At 36.0% G+C, this 14,953-nt stretch overlaps 1 protein-coding gene across 1 annotated transcript in view; it reads right to left on the bottom strand.

Annotated features, from left to right (window-relative positions):
• Window positions 1–14,953, bottom strand: part of SESTD1 (SEC14 and spectrin domain containing 1) — a 128,328-nt gene that overhangs the window by 87,582 nt on the left and 25,793 nt on the right. The window lies entirely within an intron of this gene.

The raw sequence follows: 14,953 nt of genomic DNA on the forward strand, positions 1-14,953 counted from the left end.
TTTCTATAAAAGATTTAAGAATGGAGGGGCGCCTGGGTGGCACAGTCATTAAGCATCTGCCTTCGGCTCAGGGCGTGATCCCAGCGTTCTGGGATCAAGTCCCGCATCAGGCTCCTCCTCTGGGAGCCTCCTTCTTCCTCTCCCACTCCTCCTGGTTGTGTTCCCTCTCTCACTGGCTGTCTCTGTCAAATAAATAAATAAAATCTTAAAAAAAAAAAAAAAGATTTAAGAATGGAGAAGGTGGTTAGTCCGGATGATTGTTAAGGTACTTTCCAATCCTGATGATGTTCCATGATTCTACAACCGGATGATCACCAAGTTCCCTTTAAGCTGGAAAGTACTGAGTTTAAATACAGGTATTTTATCTTTTTTGTACTTCGTTTTACTGCGCTTCATAGATACTACTTCTTTTACAAATTGAAGGTTTGTGGCAACCCTGTGTCCATCAACTCTATAGATGCCATTTTTCCCACAGCATTTGCTCACTTTATGTCTCTGTGTCACGTTTTAGTAATTTCATAATATTTCAAACTTCAAATTATGTATTTGTTATGGTGATCTGTGATCTTTGATGTTCCTATTATAATTGTTTTGGGGTGCCACAAACCATACCTATATAAGATGGAGAACTTAATAAGTGTTATATGTTCTGACTGTTCTACTTACTGGTTGTTCCCCTGTCTCTCCCTCTCCTTGGGCCTCCCTCATCCCTGAGACACAATAATACTGAAATTAGGCCAATTAATAACCTTTCAATGGCTTCTAAGTGTGCAAGTGAAATGAAGAGTTGCATGTCTTTTAATTTGAAACAAAAGCTAAAAATGATTAAGCTTAGTGAGGAAGGCATGAAGAAAGCCAACACAGGCTAAAAGCTAGGTCTTCTGCACCAGTCAGCCAAGTTGTAAATACAAAGGAAATATTTATGGAAGGAAATTAAAAGTGCTACTCCTATGAACAAATGAATGATAAGAAACCAAAACATTCTTATTGCTGATATGGAGAGAGTTGAGTGGTCTGGATAGAAAATCAAACCAGCCACAACATTCCCTTAAGTAAAAGCCTAATCCAGAGCAAGGCCCTAACTCTCTTCAATTCTAGGAAGGCTGAGAGAGGTGAGGAATTTGCAGGAGAAAGTCTGAAGCTAGCAGAGGTTGGTTCATGAGGTTTAAGGAAAGAAGTTGTCTCTATAATGTAAAAGTGCAAGGTAAAGCAGGCAAGTGCTGATATAGAAGCTGCAGGAAGTTCTCCACCAAAACATCTAGCTAGGATCAATAATAAAAGTGGCTACACTCAACAACAGATTTTCAATGTAGACAAACAGCCTTCTATTGGAAAAAGATGCCATCTAGGACTTGTACCTCTAGAGAGAAGTCAATGCCTGGTTTCAAAACTTCAAAGGACAGGGGCGCCTGGGTGGCTCAGTCGTTAAGCGTCTGCCTTTGGCTCAGGGCATGATCCCTGAGTCCTGGGATCAAGCCCCACGTCAGGCTCCTCCGCTGGGAGCCTGCTTCTTCCTCTCCCACTCCCCCTGCTTGTGTTCCCTCTCTCGCTGGCTGTCTCTCTCTGTCAAATAAATAAATTAAATCTTAAAAAAAAAACAAACAAACAAACTTCAAAGAACGGGGTGCCTGGGTGGCACAGTCAGGTAAGTGTCTGACTCTTGGCTTTGGCTCAGGTTGTGAGACTGAGCCCCACGTCTGGCTCCATAATCAGCACAGAGTCTGCTTAAGAAAGACTCTCTCTCCTCTGCCCCCCACCACCCTGGGGCATGCTCTCTTATGCACACTCTTTCTCTCTAAAATAATTAAATAAACTAAAAAAAAAAAAAAAACTTCAAAAGACTCTCTTGTCACATGCTAATGCAGCTGGTGACTAAATAGAAGACAATGCTCATTTACCATTCCCACAATCCTAGGGCCCTTAAGAATTAGGATAAATCAGGGCACCTGGGTGGCTCAGTCAGGTGATCGACTCTTGATATCAGCTCAGGTCTTGATCTCAGGGTCGTGACTTCAAGCCCCACTGGGCATGGAGACTACTTAAAAAAAAAAATTAGAAAATAAAAAAGAATTATGCTAAAGCTACCCTGCCTATGCTCTATAAATGAGAAACAACAAACTCTGGGTGAAAATACATCTGTTTACAACATGGTTTACTGAAAGGGTTTAAGCTCACTGAAGAAACCTACTGCTCAGGGGGAAAAAAAGATACCTTTTAAAACTATTTCTGTTCATTGACAATGCATCTGGTCACCTAAGAGCTCTGATGGAGATGGTTACAATGAAATCAATGTTTTCATGCTTGCTAACATGACATTCATTCTGCAGCCCATGGGTCAAGGAGTAATTCTGACTTTCATGTCTTATTTTTTGAGAATATTTCATTAATCTATAGCTGCTAGAGATAGTGATTACTCTGACGGATCTGGGCAAAGTAAATTGAAAGCCTTCTGGAAAGGATTCACCATTCTAGATGCTATTAAGAACATTCGTTGATTCATGGGAAGAGATCAAAATATCAACATTAACAGAAGTTTGGAAGAAGTTGAGTCCAACCCTCATAAATGACTTAGGGACTCAAGACTTCAGAGGAGGAAGTAAATGCAAATATGGCTTTGCTGTGATGTTCACTCCATTGCAGTGGTCTAGAACTGAACCTGCAATTATCTCCAAGATTTGCCTGTATACACTGAATATACTGTTGAAAGAAAATGTTAAGACAAAGTTTTCAATATTTCCTTCATAATACTATATTATCTCATATGTTAATTATCAACTGTAATAGGTCTAGGTTAAAAGTGAATAAATACTAACACTTGTCTATAGATATTGCACTGTGATTATAGCAGAGGTTGCTGTAGAGCAGGAACACAGGCTAGCAGCCAAACTGCCAGGTTCAAATACCCCCTCTAGCCCTGATTTACCACATGCTCTTGGTCAAGATATCTAAATTGCCCACTCTTTCTATGTCTCAGATCCCTCATACACAACACAGGGATAATGATGACTGTACTCATCATAAGTTTGTTATGAGAATTAAATGACTTAACATTATCTAACAGATAATATATTATCTGTAATATATTTCCTTAAATATAAGATATTCTTTTTATATATGCCTCCCAATCATCATCCATAAGTAAATTCTCAGGTCCATTTGAATTTAAAGTTCTAAAAAAGGAAGCAAAACCAGCCTAGACAAACTTTTATCCATCAAAATAGTTTCTACTGAGCCACCAATGGCAGTATGCTTATTTGATTTTCCAACAAAATGTAAGATGTTCTGAGAATGGTCAGTTACTAGGTCCAGTCAGCCCACACTTGAGTACACAAAACTCTGAGAAACTGAAGTAGTAAAATAAAATAAAAATAGAAACCCACACCCATAAGCCATACTGACCACTGACTGAGAATGAGGTACAACACTGAGCTATGAAAAATACAAATTATAAGATACAGTTTCTCCCCTCAAGGAGCCCAGAATCACTCAGTGCCTACTTTATATTCATAGACATTGCAGTATTTAATGTTACTAGGGAAACAATACCTGCTTTTGAAATTAAAAAAAATTAAGACAAATAATAAATGCAAAAATAAATAAAAATTCGGGCACCTGGTGGCTCAGTCGGTTAAGTGTCTACCTTCGGCTCAGGTCATGATCCAGGGGTCCTGCGACTGAACCCCACACTGGGCTCCCTGCTCAGCAGGGAGCCTGCTTCTTCCTCTCCCTCTGCCCCCCTGGCTCATGCTCTCTCTCTCATTCTCTATCTCAAATTAATAAACAAAATCTTTAAAAATAAATAAATAAATATTAAATAAAAACTTAAGAACCTCATTAAACACATCATGGTTAAACTTCTAAAGAATCAGAAACAGCAAGGGCTATAAGTTTGGATAACAACAGAATCTAGAAAGGATTTACATAAAGGAGCTAATAAAATTTAATGTGAAAGGACAGATATAAAGAATACGAGTAAAGGCACCACATATTTGAGAAGCTTCTTCATTTCTCTGCTCTTTTTCAACTACGAAACAGAAATAATAATACTCTTATTATTTTGAAAACTGAGTTAATACAAGTACTTTAAACTAAGTGCCTTGCATAATAAGTGTTCAAGAAATTAGTATTTCTGAAAAGGTGAGTCGAATCATATAAGGTCTTGGCAAAGCAGTTAAGAACACTGAAAGATTCCCCTTGAGAGCAAAGACCTAATATTTCCTGCCTTCACAATGCACGATGTTCAAAATGAATGGCTACTGAATTGAATTCAGTAGTGAAGTAAGAAAAAGAGGAGGTCATAGAAAACTGGGAAGAATGACACTGTCTTTTCAATGAAATTAATCCTGTTTTTGTGTGCAAAGTGGAAAGAGAATCAGGACAAAGAAGTTAGCTTGGCTATTATTGTACTAGTCCAACTCGACAACTCAGCCATCCCTTGATGTGAACTTCAGTGTATGAAAAAGGAAGAGAAAGGACAGAAAAATAAAAACTACACGGCAAGGAAAGAAAATACTGGCTTAGCAGTCCCATTTTAAAACAGCACATTATAAATTTTCAATACATATGTGTTGAATGAGTGAGATGATTATTAAAAAAAAAACTCATCAAGGGCATAAAGCATGTTCAGGGGCACTGGGGTGGCTCAGTCGGTTAAGTGTCCAACTCTTGATTTCAGCTCTGGTCACGAGATCAGCCCTGTGTCAGATTCTGCACTGCACGTGGAGTCTGCTTAAGATTCTCTCTCTCCCTCTGCTTAAGATTCTCTCTCTCCCTCTGCCCCTCCCCACCCCATGCTTGTTCCCTCTTCCTCTCTAAAAAATAAACAAAATCTAAAAATTATAACAAAACAAAACAAAAAGCATGTTCAAAACCCTTAACCACATGTTCAAAACCCTTAACCACAGTGTTTTAAAATAACTCTAAGGTCAATGCAATTATAACCCTATTTGCTAAAAGTACATTTCTTAAGGAGTAAAAGGGAAGGCACTGGCTCAAACCTCCTTGGAAGTGAGTACCTTTAAAAAAAATAATAATAATACAAAAAAAAAAAGGAAGAAGAGAGCCATCCCAGTCACATTCTCACAGACTGTACTGAACATTCCAAAGTCTAAGAAGACAAATCAATGATCAATTAAGGGTGTTAGACTCAAATTCAAATTATCTTCTAATTGTTCTGCAGAGTCCTATAAGCTCCAAGAAGGCTCCTTAAAAGTGGGGAAGGGAGCACTGCAGTGGAAGTGGAGTTTGAGAAGGGAGAAGGGAGGATGATGATAGCCAGAAATCGCTGTGGACCTCCATTTCTGTTTTATAAATTTGGCTTCTGTGTAAGATTTTCTTTGAAGAAAAATGTCCATAGATTTTTTAAAAATTCTGAACATATAGAATATATACCTTATAGAATACAAGTCGTTACACTGTCCAGAACGGAGTGGCATGATATATTTCCAGTGTTGAAAGGGAAAAAAAAAAACTAGAACCAAGAATACCCTACCTAGCAAGATCATCACTTAGAATTGAAAGATAAAGAGTTCCCCAGCAAACAAAAGTTAAAGGAGTTCATCACCACCAAAACAGTCTTATGAGAAATGTCAAAGGGCATTCTTTAAGTGGAAAACAAGAGAGCATAACTAAAAGAAAATTATGAGAAAAGTTCACAGGTAAAAGTAAACATATAGTAAAAGTAGTAGATTAATTACTTATAAAGCCAGTATCAAGATTAAAGCACAAAAGGAGTAAAGTCAATTATATCCACAAAAATTCCAAGGGATACACAAAATAAACATAGAAAATATGATATCATTTACATAAAATATGGGGGGGGCAGTAAAAATTTAGTGCTTTTAGAATGTATTCCAACTTAAGCAACTATCAACATAGACTGCTATACATAGGGGATATTACATATAAACCTAACAATAATCACAAATCGAAAACCTATAAAGATACACAAAAAAAATAAAGGATTCCAAGCAGAACACTAAAGAAAGCCACCAAATCACAAGAGACCAGGAGAAGAAAGAAATAGATAAGAATTACAAAAGCAACCAGAAAACAATTAACAAAATGGCAATAAGTACCTCCCTATCAATAATTATTCTAAATATAAATTGAATAAATGCTCCAGTCAAGACATAAGGTGACTGAATGGATAAAAAAGCAAAAACAAAAACAAACAAACAAAAAACAAACAAACAAAAACCCAAACTGCCTATGACTCACTTCTGACCTAGACACATACAGACTGAAAATTAAAGAATGGAAAAAGATATTCCAGGCAGAAGGAAACAAAAAAGAAAAAAAGCTGGGATAGCAATACTTACATCAGACAAAATAAACTTTAAAAGAAAGACTGTAGCAAGAGACAAAAACTGGGCATTACATAATGATAAAAGGATCCATCCAACAAGAGAACAGTAACAACTGTAAATACCTAGGCACCCAACAAAGGAGCACCTAAGTACATATAACGAATTTTAACAGATATAAAGGGAGAAACTGAGAGTGATACAATAATAGTAGAGGACTGTAACACCCCACTTACATCATTGGATAGATCATCTGAACAGAATTATTAACAAGGAAGCAATGGCTCTGAATGACACATTAGGCCAGATGGACCTAAAAAATATAAAAAATGTATACAGAACAATCCATTCAAAAACAGAATACACATTCTTTTCAAATACACATGGAACATTCTCCAGGATAGATCACATGTTAGGTCACTAAATAAGTCTCAATAAATTTAAGAAGACTGACATCATATAAAGCATCTTTTCCTACCACAACAGTATGAAACTAGAAATCAATTACAAGAAAAAAACTAGAAAAAATACAAAGAAGCCGAACATGCTACTAAACAACCAATGGGTCAATGAAGAAATAAGAAGACATAAAAAAAATAAATGAAGACAAAAACAAAAACGCAACAGTACAAAATCTCTGGGATGAAGCAAAAGGAGTTCCAAAAACAGAAGTTTATAATGATACAAACCTATCTCAAAAAACATGAAAAATCTCAAATAAACACCTAAAGGAACTAGAAAAAGAAGAACAAACAAACCCAGTGCCAGAAGAAAGGAAATGATAATGATGAGGGTGGAAATAAATAGAGACTATAAAAAAAATTAGAAAAGGTCAAAGAAACAAAGAGCTGATTCTTTAAAAAGATAAACAAAACTAACAAACCTTTAGCCGGACTAATCAACAAAAAAAGGGAACTCAAATAAATAAAATCAGAAAGGATGTGGGAGAATAACTGACACCACAGAAATATGAAGAATTAGGAGATAATGCTATAAAAAAATATATGCCAACAAATTAAACAACTAGATGAAATGGATCAACTCCTGGAAACATACAATCTTCTAAATCTGCATCAGGAAGAAATAGAAAATTTGGACAGACTGATTACTAGTAACAAAATTGAATTGCTAACCAAAAAACTCCCAAAGTCCAGGACAAGATGGCTTCGCAGATAAATTCTACCAAATATTTGAAAAGTTAATACCTATCTTTATCAAATTATTTTAAAAAATAGAAGAGGAAGGAAAACTTTCAAATTCATTCTATAAGGCCAACATTATCCTGATACAAAACCAGACAAAGATAATGCAGAAAAAGAAAAATACAGGCCAATATACCTAAAGAACATGGATGCAAAAATCCTCAACAATATATAAGCAAAGCACATTTAATAATACATTAAAAGGATCATTCACCATGACCAAGTAAATAGTTATTCCAGGGATGAAAGGATGGTCTGATATTTGCAAATCAATCGATGTGATACCATAAAGGATAAAAACTGCATGATTATGTCAAGAGATGCAGAAAAAGCATCTGACAAAACACAACATCTTGTTCATGATAAACATTATCAACAAAGTGAGTTTAGACAGAACATACTTCAACATAATAAAGGCCATATAAGAAAAACCCACAGCTAACATCATACTCAATGGTAAAAAATGGAAAGCATTTCCTTTAAGATCAGGAACAACACAAAGATGTCTACTCTCACCACTTTAATTCAACATAGTACTGAAGTCCTAGTCACAGCAATCAAACAAGAAAAAGAAATAAAAGACATCCAAATTGTTAAGAAAGAAGCAAAACTATCATTATCTGAAGATGACATATACAGAAAATTCTAAAGATGCCACAAAAAACTATTTGAAGTAATAAATGAAATCAGTAAAGTTGTAAGATACAAAATTAATATAAAGAAATCTGTTGCTCCTCTATACACTAATAACAACATAGCAGAAAGAGAAATTTAAAAAAATCTTTAATCTCAGGGTGCCTGGATGACTCAGTCAGTTGGGTGTCTGCCTTCAGCTAGGGTCATGGTCCCAGAGTCCCAGGATCAAGCCCCAAGTCAGGATCCCTGCTCAGTGAGGAGTCTGCTTCTGCCCCTGCCCCTACTCCTTCTCTCTCTCTTTCTCACTCTCTCTCAAACAAACAAATAAATAAATAAATCTTAAAAGAAGAGAAGAGAAAAAAGAAAAGAAAGAAAAGAAAAGAAAAGAAAAGAAAAGAAAAGAAAAGAAAAGAAAAGAAAAGAATCTCATTTGCAATTGCACCAAAAAGAATAAAATACCTAGGAATAAATTTAACCAAGGAGATAAAAATCCTATACTCTGAAAACTATGACAGACTGATGAAAGAAACCGAAGACAACACAAATGGAAAGATATACCATGTTCATAGCCTGGAAGAATTAATATTGTTAAAATCTCCATACTACCCAAAGCAATACTGATTCGATGCAATCCCTATCAAAATTTTTCACAGAACTAGAACAAATAATCCTAAAGTTTATATGAAACCACAAAAGACCTTGAATAGCCCAAGCAATATTAAGAAAGAACAACAAAGCTGGAGGTATCACAATCCCAGATTTCAAGATATACTACAAGCCATAGTAATCAAAACAGTATGGCCCTGGCAAAAAAAAAAAAAACCCAGACACATAGATTAGCTGAACAGAACAGAGAGCCCAGAACCAAACCCACACTTGTATGGTCAATTAATCTATGACAAAGGAGGCATGAATATACATAACAATTCAGAAACGAGTCTTGTCAATAAATGGTTCTGGGAAACTGGAGAGCTACATGCAAAAGAATGAAACTGGACCACTTTCTTACACCACACACAAAAATAAAGTCAAAATGGATTAAAGACCTAAATATGAGACCTCAAAACATAAAAATCCAAAGAAAATATAGACAATAATCTCTTGGACATTGGCTTTAGCAACATACCAACGGATATGTCTTCTCAGGCAAGGGAAACGAACAAAAATAAACTATTGGGACTACACGAAAATAAAAAGCTATTGCACAGCAAAGGAAATTATCAACAAAACAAAAAGGCAACCTAGGAGAAGCTATTTGCTAGTGATATATCAAATAAGGGGTTAATATCCAAAATATATAAAGAACTTCTACAACTCAACACCAGAAAAAGATAATATGATTAAAAAATGGGCAGAAGACTTGGACAGACATTTTTCTAAAGAAGACATACAGATAACTAACACACACATTAAAAAGTCACTCAATATCACTAATAGTTAGAGAAATGCAAATCAAAACCACAAGGAGAAGTCACCCCACACCAGTAAGAATGGTTAGTATCAAAAAGAGAAGAAATAACAAGTACTGACAAAGATGTAGAGAAAAGAAAACCCTCATGCTCTGGTGATAAGAACATAAAGTGGTACCATGACTGTGGAAAACAGTATGGAGGTTCCTCAAAAAATTAAAAATATAAATACCATACGGTCCTGAAATTACACCAGGGGGTATTTACCCAAAGTTAAACAAAAACACTAATTCAAAAAGATATATGCACTCCTATGTTTATTGCAGTTTTATATACAAGAGGCAAAATACGGAAACAACCCATGTGCCCACTGATAGATGAATGGATAAAGAAGATGTGGGGGTGTGTGTGTGTGTGTGTGTGTGTGTACATACATACATACAATGGAATATTACTTAGCCATAAAAAAGAATGAAATCTTGCCATTTGCAACAGCACAGATGGACAACATTCCATGGACAACATGGAAAGCTAAGTAAAATAACTCAAAGAATGACAAACACCATATGATTAACTTCTATGTGGAATAAAAAAAAAATGAACAAACAACAATAGCAACAACAACAAAACAGATAATTAACTAAATACAGAGAACAAACTGGTGGTTGGCAGAAAGATATGGGTGGGGGTATAGGCAAAACAGGTGAAGAAGATTAAGAGGTAAAATAAATAAGTCACGGAGACAAAAAGTACAGCATAAGGAATATAGTCAATAATACTGCAATAACATTATATGGTGACCACATTTATCATAGTGAGCACTGAATATAGAATTTTCAAATCATTATGTTGTAAACCTGAAACTAACACTGTACGTCAATTATACTTAAATTTTTAAAAAAATACTAACAGTTGCAAAACAAGTTGTAGGATTCAAATAATAATTTCACCATTTTAAAGAATTACAGAACTAAACACGGCTGTTCTATTTCCCTTCATAATGTATTTTAGTTCATTTCTATGACTTTGTTGCTAAGTCTGGTTTGTTCCTTCAATAAGCATATAATGAACACCTGAAGTCGCCAAATCATTTTTATTGGCATTGTGGATATGGAGATAAATAAAACATGGTTCAGCATTTAAGAACCACACAATCTAATAACAGACTATAATATGACTATAAACTACTATGACACCAAGCATAAGTAAATATGAAAAAGAATCTAAAAGGGCTCCTCAGAAAAGTACTAATTAAAAAACAAGGTTAAGAATGTGTTTTGCCAGGTGTTTTTAAAAGGGAGGTAGTCTCATTGTCTGATAATCAGATCTCATGTAATAGTATTGAAATAAATCTCATTCATTGCATTGAATGTAGATATGCTTCTGACTTAAAATCCTGAAATATGCAATAAAATGATATGAGATTAATGACCTACTTGTGAGGTTTTCATTAGTGCTCATCTCAGTATTTACTTTTTTAATGAAAAGATTATTAGTTTAATTTATATATTTCTTGTCTTTACTTCCATAACGGAATCTCCTAATTATGGACTCATGCAGTTTCTGATCCTCTTGTTTATGTCTAAAATACACAGTAATGGCTAGAAAACAAAAGATAAACTACATTTAGCTCTCCTAAAATTTAACGCTCACGCTGGCCCAAACTTGTCAGTCTTTATTATCCTGTATTAAAACCTATGGTTGACCCTTTATAGAAAAAGGGGCAGTAATGGTTAGGCTTGAACTCCGCACAGAACTGACAAGAGTTACCTGAACTTAAACTTAGTATTCAGGTCAGGCTACAAGTATCCTAACCCTCCCTTTTCTTCTAAGCCCTCTAATAAAGGATCTGAAACAAAAGCGAGCTTAGGGGCAACCTGTGTGAAAAAGAATCAGGAAATACCTCCATTCTCAAATGTGCTGGGTTACCTGTTTAAAATAGATATATATCATATAAAATAAGCATGAAGTATAGATAAGAAACTGAAGTTTCTTCTCATTTTTAGAAAACTTTTTAAAACCTAGTATTACATTCAAAATGTTAACATGTTCATTGCAAAAAGAGACCACCTTGGGGCATGTGCTGTAAGGAAAGGGCCAGAGAGGCATCACTGATGGACCCATCCTAAGACAGTCACAGCTTAGGAGGGATCAACCTTTAACAGCAGAAGACTGGGAGACATAGCAGGTCCCACAAAAAGTGAAGACATATTACTAAAAAGGACAACTTTCTAGACACAGGCTGAGCATAATCTGACAGGGTAAACTTAAACAGTTCTGGGATGGAAAGAGAGATGGATAAATGAATACATATGTGATCAAGTCCAATTTTGGTTGGAGACTTCTAAGTGAGAGGCATAATGGTGTTTACTGTACAATCCTTTAAACTTTTTTGTGTATTTGGAATTTTTCATAATAAAATGTTGGTGGGATTACAAATTAAAAGCAGTTTTGGGCACACCTGGGTGGCTCAGTCAATTAAGCGTCCACCTCTTGATTTCAGCTCATGTCATGATCTCTGAGTTGTGACATCAGGCCCCATGCCCTGCCCAGAGCCGGACGTGCTTGAGATTCTCTCTCCCTCTACCTTTCCCCCTCTAAAAAATAAAATAAAATAAATTTAATTTAAAAATAAATAAAATAAGTGCACTTTTGTATGGTAGACATTTTGAAGGAGAAAAATCAGTTTTTAAGATTACACCTAATAAACCGATCTCACGAGTTGCAATGAAGAGCTCAAAAACACTCTAGCACTCTAAGGAATTAGCAAGTACTGATACAGAGCTGCCAAAGTTATAGGAGCTGTTGCAAGAAAACAGAAGGTTAACAATTCAGTTTTCACAAATATTTGAGGGTCAAAACCTAGCAAAACAATTTTCAAAAATAAAGTATCCAGGTATCTATTTTGACTTGCTAAAACAAGTTCTTTCATCTTGCTTCAATTCATATTTCTCTATTAGCTGGCAGGTATGTGCAGATATACAGAAACTGATTCATAATTTACACTGGAATAGCATTATATGTATATTTATCCAAGAAAAAGAGAGAGAGAGAAATTTCCATAGTGTAGGCTACTTTGCCCTCCATTGTACTTGCTGCTCACATACCCAGTGTGAAAACACAAAAGAGGCGAGTGAGACTGCTGGTCCCTTAGCCTGCCTCAGTTACCAAGTGCCTCTTATAATGGGAGCATCCTGCTGGGCTGAGGATGATTCTAGTATATGTAAGCATGCATTTTCTTTTTTTTTTTTTAAAGATTTTATTCATTTATTTGAGAGAGAGAGAGAGAGAGAGAAAACGAGTGAGGGGATGAGTAGAGGGAGAGGGAGCAGACTCCCTGCCGAGCAGGGAGCCCAATGTGGGGCTCAATCCCAGGACCCTGGGATCATGACCTGAGCCAAAGGCAGACACTTAACCAACTGAGCCACCCAGGCACCCCATAGCATGCAATTTGTATCACAAACTTAATCACAAGCCAAATATGTCTTCTGGAACTCAGCCTCAGTGACATGTTCCTCCAGTGTCACTGGAGGAAAACCTAGCTTGTTCATGAAAAAACAGGTTGTAAATCTCTAATCTCTAATCCTTGCTTAGGCATTTTTCATGGATAATTTTGACTATCAGTAATTTGTGCAGTACCTTCCAGCTTCAGAACCTCACCTCACCTAAGATTCAACTATACTAAACTCTCTTCATTTGAAATGTGAAGAGCTCTGGACTGGTGTCAGCAATGACAGATTCTAGTTCCAGCTCTACAACTAATTAGCTGTGTAATTCTGGGCATGTAACTATAACCTGAGTCTCAATTCCCTCATCTACATAATAAGGCAGTTGGTTCAGATGGCCTCTAAGCTCACTAATCACATGTAACCATCTATGAATCATGCATACTTTTTCAGAATTTGTTAGCCGTATATCTAGGTGGTATCATTTACCTAGAAATAGTTTATTATCCAATGGTGAATAATACAAATAAGCATTCAGCTCAGAGGATTAGGAAGGTTATTCAATACTAACACTCTGTCAGTTCTGCTAACTTTCCTTCCCGGAAAGTAAAAAAAAAAAAAAAAACCTGAAAATTCTCAGTTGAAGACCTCTATTTCCCCAACAGAAAAAACAATCAGCAAGAGAATCATTAAATTACAGACCAACATTGGAAGCAGGTATGATTAAAGTCAAGTGGTTCTAAAATAAAGTTTTAACCCTGTACTCTGCAAGGTGGTTTAATTCAAATAATCTATTATATCAATAATGCAAATACAGGAAGAATACAAAGAATTGCTCTGACTAAAATGTTTAAAATTCATTATCTGGAGCTTAAGAGCATTATATAAGAGAGAGTTTTGTACCTTTTACCACTTCTATATTTTACAAACAAAAAAGTCTGCCCTTATTTCTCATTCTTTATTGCAGCGGCTTACAAATCTGACTGCAAATAAAAATTATCTGGGAAGCTTAAAGGGTTGTAAAGGATTTTTTTTTTAAAGATTTTATTTATTTATTTGAGAGAGAGAGAGATAGCCAGTGAGAGAGGGAACACAAGCAGAAGGAGTGGAAGAGAAAGAAGCAGGCTCCCAGCAGAAGAGCCCGATGTGGGGCTCAATCCCAGAACTCCGGGATCACGCCCTGAGCTGAAGCCAGACGCTTAACGACTGAGCCACCCAGGCACCCCAAGGATTTTTTTTAAAAAGATTTTACTCATTTTTAGACAGAGAGAGGGAGAGCACGAGCAGGGGTGGGGAGGGTAGAGGGAGAAAGAGAAAGAGAATCCCAAGCAGACTCCACACTAAGCATGCAGCCCGATGCAGGGCTTGATCCCAGGACTCCAAGATTATGAACCAAGCCAAAATCAAGAGTCGGACACTTAACTAACTGAGGCACCCAGGAGCCCCAAGGATTTTTTTTTTTAACGATTTGAAGTAATCTCTACACCCAATGTGGGGCTCAAATTCACAACCCCAAGATCAAGAGTTATATGCTCCACCAACTGAGTCAGCCAGGCACCCCAGTAAAGGATTTCTTTTTAAAACATCTGATCAGCAGACCTCCGAAGAACAATTTAATTAGAGTCTCTGGAGAGCATGAGAATTTTGGAAAAAAATCTCCAGATGATTCTAACATGCAGTCAGACTTCAGTCTCCAAATATCACATATGGAAGAGGAAGTTGGGGAGGGAGCTTATTTTTGTTGTTGAAGTGATAGGGAGGCTCAAGCAAAAAGAAAAGTTTGTTTTGTCTTCACCCAAGAAATACAAAAAATTAAAAATCCAAGAATCTTCCATTAAAACATAAACACTTTTTAAAATAAAAAGGTTTTGAACTCTCAATAGCCTTCACTCAGCATATTAAAACCTACAGATTTGTATCTATATAGTGAAATAGCTATTTAAATAAAAGATGCT

Source organism: Ailuropoda melanoleuca, chromosome 2 (assembly GCF_002007445.2).
Source record: "Ailuropoda melanoleuca isolate Jingjing chromosome 2, ASM200744v2, whole genome shotgun sequence".
Lineage (NCBI taxonomy): Eukaryota > Metazoa > Chordata > Mammalia > Carnivora > Ursidae > Ailuropoda > Ailuropoda melanoleuca.